We start from the raw sequence: 6,278 nt of genomic DNA, 5'->3' as shown, positions 1-6,278 counted from the left end.
ATGATTTCTTTCAATTCCTTCACCTGTTTGGTTGTGTTCTCCTGTAATTCTTTAAGGGTTTTTTGTGTTTCCTCTTTAAGGGCTTCTACCTATTTAGCTGTGTTCTCCTGTATTGCTTTAAGGGAGTTATTTATGTCTTTCTTACAATCTTCTACAAGCATTATGAAATATGATTTTAAATCTGAATCTTGCCTTTCCGGTGTGTTGGGGTATCCAGGACTTGCTGTGGTAGGAATACCAGGTTCTGATGATGGCAACTAGTCCTGGTTTCTGATAAGATTCTTGCGATTGCCTTTTGCCATCTGGTAATCTCTGGTATTAGATGTTCTTGGTGTCTCTGGCTGGAGCTTGTTCCTCCTGTGAGTCTGTAAGCCTGTGTCAGCACTCCTGGGAGACCAGCTCTTTCCTGGCAAGACCAATGCGCAGAGGGCTGTGGAATAGCCCCACCTCCTGGGTGCAGATGTAGGCCTGACAAGGGTTTTAAATAATAGTTCATTCATATTTTTCATTTCATTTGTTTTTAAGAGTTTTATTTTTTCCAGGCTAAATCTGTGGCTTAGACATGCTTGAACTAACACACACACACACACACAGAGAAAGAGAGAGAGGCAGAGAGATCATGTGGTGATGAAATACAAAAAGTCAGATAACATTGAGAATGCCTGTGAGTTGTGTGTGCATTTTTGTGCACAATGTCCAGGCTATCACTTGCTGGTAGAAATAGAAAAAGATTTTAATAGCAGTAAAGGAAAAGACAGGTATATTAGATAGGAGAGGCTAACAACTAAACAAAGAAATAAAAAATTACCATTTGGGTTTTTTTTTTTTTTAAGACAGGAAAATTATTTCTTGCCTTACATACAAAGTGAATAGTAGGCTATCCTCCAAATGATGAATCAGAGGGTATGTGTTCCTTCCTCCTTGTGCCATCTGTCACAAATGGCTTTGAAGGCTGCCATGTCCTTCCTGTCAAGATGGTAGAAAGGGACAAAGAGAGTGCAGAAGCCAAGCTGACTCTTAACCAGGCTATTTTAGAAATGACACAAAAAGCTTGGACTTTCATGTTTTGTTGGCATAACACTAGTCACCTGGTGTTGGGGTCTGACTATTGAGATACCACCTAAAAGACTTGGTCCTCGGGTGGTGGATTCCACTTATTGAGAGCTGATTGGATCATGAGGGCTCAGACTTAACCAGTAAACTAGTCCACTGATGGATTCAAAATTTGAAGCTATTATTGAGAAGGGATGAAGCTTTCCAATGTGAGGGCCTATTTGTAGTATAGAGGTCACATGAGGCATGCTCTTGGGGGTCTATATTGTCCTAGGCCCTTCTGTCTTTTTTTCTGTTATATGGCTGCCATCAAGGAAGCAACTCTTCTATGCCACATTATTGTGTCATCATGATTCTGTGTCACCTCGAGCTGGAAGCAGTGAGTAAGCAAACCATGGGCTGAAACCATGAACCAAAAATAAATCTTTCCTTTTTGTAAGTTTTCTCAAGTATTTGTCATAGTGGTGAAGATCTGATTAGCATGTGTGGCCACACCAGATACAAGACAACCAGGAACTGGAGTGCCTGCGAACACACCTGGTTTTCATTGACTCTTCTTGTAGCATAGTCGTTACCCACCACAGGTGGCAAATGAGCAGATGGAATGTGTTTGTTTTGTTTTAAACTGATAGGTGTTCTAGTGAAAAACACACAGCGGACTTTGAGGATTTACCCATAGATATGAGAATGCAGATGATACCTCAACAATTTTAAGTTGTATATTGAAATAACATTGTTGATATATTGATATAGATTATATTACTTAAATTCATTTCACCTTTTTCTTTTCCTTTTTTAAAATAGGGTTTCTATAAAACTTTAAATTGTATAAGGAAGCAGGACACAATGGCACAGGGCTTTGATCTTGACTTTCAGGAGGTGGAGGCTGGCTGATTTCTGTGAGTTTCAGAACAGCCAAACTACATAGTGAGACCTTGTCTTAAAAAAAAAAATGTTTACTTAAGTGCCACACATGTTATCTTTTGGGATAATGTTCTTGTAGAAATTGGCTTCTCTGTCAGGCAGACTACCTATTTACCTATTTCATGAGCAGGAAACACTTTGAGGCCACTCAAGAGTCAAGATGTATGTAGTCTGAATTTGGGGGTTTTGGTTTCTTTAACAAAAACACATAAACAGCCGGGCAGTGGTGGCACACACCTTTAATCCCAGCACTTCGGAGGCAGAGAGGCAGGTGGATTTCTGAGTTCGAGGCTAGCCTGGTCTACAAATTGAGTTCCAGGACAACCAGGACTATACAGAGAAACCCTGTCTCAAAAAAACAAACAAACAAAAACAAAAAACAAACAAACAATCAAAAAACCTCACACAGAAACAGGAATGTGTTTTTGTTTTAATCCCAGATGTATAGATGTGGTGCAACCTTAGATTGTCCACAGCAGCTGACTATGACTTGCCTGTTGCTCTAGCAGGAGCACAATTTTGCCAGCCACAGACAGTTTCTGTGACTGGATGATATTTGGAATTCTGAGGATTTTTCAAATGGCATTTAAGTGCTAGTGCCCTAAGAGGTAGTGTGTGTTGTTGGTGGGTTGTTGGTTGTTGTTGGTTGCTGTTGGTAACAGTTTGTTAAGTAATGGAGTGCAAAGAAGAAACAAGAAGAAATTAGATGTCCTGATGGTGAAGATCACAACTTGTCCCAAGGAACTCAATGCCCCTAATCATCAGGAAGTAGTCTAACAATAAAGTTGCACCTTTTCTGACCCTTTCCTCTGTATCCTTTGTTTTTGTTTTTGTTTGTTTTTGCTTTTGTTTTTTGTTTGTTTGGTTTGGTTTTTTTGGTCTCCTATCTAGTGGTAGGGTTTCAAAGGGTGGAAGAAAAGGGGTGGAGAAGGGTGGAAGAAAAAAGAACCTACTAAGTAGCCAAAGACCAGTATAGCTGGGTGTGATGGTACACATCTGTAAGCTGAGCACTTCACATATTGATACAATCTCCAGGGCTCCCTGCTCTACACAAGTTTGTCTCCAACAAACAAAACAAGATTTGTGTTATTCTTTCTGCACTCACTGGAGCCGCATGCAGGATCACCAGATTGTCTTGCTACCTATTTTTGTGGGCACCTGAGTTGAGGGGGAGGGGGCATGCCTCATGGGCATTCTGGGAAGGACAGCGTACAACCACAGATATCATTCTTCTTCATCTACCATCCACCTTGTTTTTCAGTCAGAGTCTTCTGGCCTGGGGCTAGTTGATTACGCTGGGGTGTCTGGCCAACAACCCCGGGATCTCCTTCTTTGACTTTCCAATGCTGAGATTACAAGTGCCTTACTTTTTACAAGGGTCTTGGGGATAGACTTTGAAACCTCGTGCTTCTGTAGAATACAGATTGAGCTCTCTCTCTCTCTCTCTCTCTCTCTCTCTCTCTCTGTCTCTCTCTCTCTGTCTCTGTCTCTCTCTCTTCTCCCACCCCACCTGGTTTTATTTAGCCTTCCTTTTCCTGCCTTTCTCTGTCCACCAGTTTGCTGTAATCAACAGTGCATCATCATATGGTTTACTGCCCACTTACAAGAAACAATGGAAACGGGTTCTCAAAGAAACAATACGGTTAGGACAGACAAACTTGAGTTACATGCTTGCTCAGCATGTAAAGTGTGTAAACATAATATTTGGCAGCTTGGCAGATGTTAACATTCCCCAGTTTTCATGCTTCATATAAAAAGCATCAAAGCAAGAGTTCTGTTGAATAGGTGACACATTTAATCTGAGGGTATATCATTTAACTCATGTCATTACTGAAGAAAACATGTAACTGATCTTTTTTCTAAGGCTTGTACTGATGCCCAGAAACAGTCAACATCCCTGACAAGCCTTGAATTACCAACAGTACAGCTTGGATGGCAGGAAACTCATATAACATCAGATTTGGCCCATACGCCTGGGCTTATAAAACCACATGCATTGATTATAAGAGGGTGCAAAATTATAATGAAGGGGGCTAAAGTGGTGACTCAGTGGTTAAGAGTATTGGCTGTTCTTCCAGAAGAACTGGCTTTGATTTCTGCTGGCACACAGCACACATGTGGTACATAGATATACATGCAAGCAAAGCACCCATACATATAAAACAATAACTTTCTTTTAAAAGGTTGCGGATTTAAAAATAGCTATAAATGAGTTACATAGTTCCAAACACAACTCTATCTGCAGGTGGAGCCTTTAATGTCTACTGTCACTTTCAGTGCTTTAAAAATGTCTCCAAGTTGTCCCTGTTAGAATATATGTGTCCTGCAAACATTGCCATATGTTTTACATTCTCCCAGACACTTAGGTATGAGACACTGTACTGGAGTCATTCTCACCATTAACCATTTAGAAGAAATAGATCTTTTGAAAGTTATATTTCATGCAGAAGAAACATTGAGGTCTTTGAGGAATGGAATAGGATAGTGATTTGATTTGAAAGATAGATTTGTTTTGCCTCAGAGTATACCCAGAAAAGAGGACATTTCATGGCACATGAAATTATTAGTGATTAGGGTGTGGGCTCAGATCTTGAGTATATAGGAAGGAAGGATATGCCTGTTCTGTTATGCTGATGGTCCCTGAGCTGGACCACTTTCTTAGCCTGATTGGAGGCAGTAATCTTCAGAGTCACTGGGAGATGCTGAGGCTCCTGCAGTTGCTCAGTCTAGTCTCTCCAGAGGGGAACTGACAAGGGACTAAGAAACAGAACTCAAATCTTTCACTACTCTTACATTGGTTTTAATAATCACATAATATTCATTGAAAAGACTATTTTAGAACATCTGTTGTTGATACTATATTATTTTAATATTAAAAGAACATTTGAAATGTATAAAAGCCATAATGATTTGAATTTAATTTATGCATACTTTGGAAATGCTTGGTGATTTCCTATCAGTGCTGTTTGGCTACTAGTACAAATTTATCTCAAATGAAAGTTAAGTAGCCTTCCTAAAGTCCCGAGCATTTTGGTGAACTCTGTAGTTAATATGTGGACCCACAGGAGTCTAACACAGATGATATGTAATGCTAGGAAACTAAGTTTAAAACATGCTTCCCTGAGGTTAAAGAAATGGCTCAGGGTTAAGAGTGCTGGCCACTCCTTCAGAGGACCTGGGTTCAATTCCCAGCACCCACAGGGTGGCTCACAACCATCTGTGACTCTAGTCTTAGGGGATCTGACATTCTCCTCTAACCTCTGTGGGCATATAGTATACAGACACACATGTAGGCAAAGTAGACATAAGATGTAAATAAACATGTTTCTCTTTTATATTTTCATTCACATTTCAGAAGGAAAAAATGGAGACTAAAGCTACTATGTTACTGACACTTCAAACAAGTTTTAATTAGTTTTTCCGACAGAGCAGTAAATCTTTAAATTAAAGAGTTCAGGAGTGCTTAGCCCCATAAATTCTCTAAGGAAATTTAAATAGGAATAAGCTTTAAATACATCATTCTTGGTGCTTCCCAGATGGCACCCAAAGTTGCCCCTTGACACATGTGAAAAATAAATATGCAGGGAATCTCCCAGAGTCCATCACAGACATTTAGTAAAATGAAATGTCATTATGTTAAGGAATTAAAAGTCAAACTCTCATGTCAGAGACTAGTACACACAAAATATCAAGTGGGGAATCAATGTTGTGTTCTTCTGTAATAAAAAGCTAACATTTACTGCTCTCATGAAACTGACCTGTTTTCCACTATTTTAATATGAATTCTTTTTACCAACCTTATACAATGGTACTATTATTTCCATTCTACAGATGGAAAAGAAGAACATTAAACATCTTTGAATAATACCCTAAGAATATACCACAAGAAGAAACATGTACCAAGGCTATAAGTGTGTGTGATATATTCTTTTTTTTTCATTTTTTAAATTAGGTATTTATTTCATTTACAATTCCAATGCTTTTTCAAAAGTTGCCCACACTCTCCCCCACCCACTCCCACTTCTTGGCCCTGGCATTCCCCTGTACTGAGGTATATGAAGTTTGCCCGACCAATGGGCCTCTCTTTCCACTGATGGCCGACTAGGCCATCTTCTGATACATATGCAGCTAGAGACACGAGCTCTCAGGGGATACTGGTTAGTTCATATTGTTGTTCCACCTATAGGGTTGCAGATCCCTTTAGGTCCTTGGGTACTTTCTCTAGCTCCTCCATTGGGGGCCCTGTGATCCATCCAATAGCTGACTGTGAGCATCCACTTCTGTGTTTGCTAGGCCCCAGC

The sequence above is a fragment of the Mus caroli genome, chromosome 1, assembly GCF_900094665.2.
Source record: "Mus caroli chromosome 1, CAROLI_EIJ_v1.1, whole genome shotgun sequence".
NCBI lineage: Eukaryota > Metazoa > Chordata > Mammalia > Rodentia > Muridae > Mus > Mus caroli.
This window is presented reverse-complemented; position numbering follows the sequence as displayed.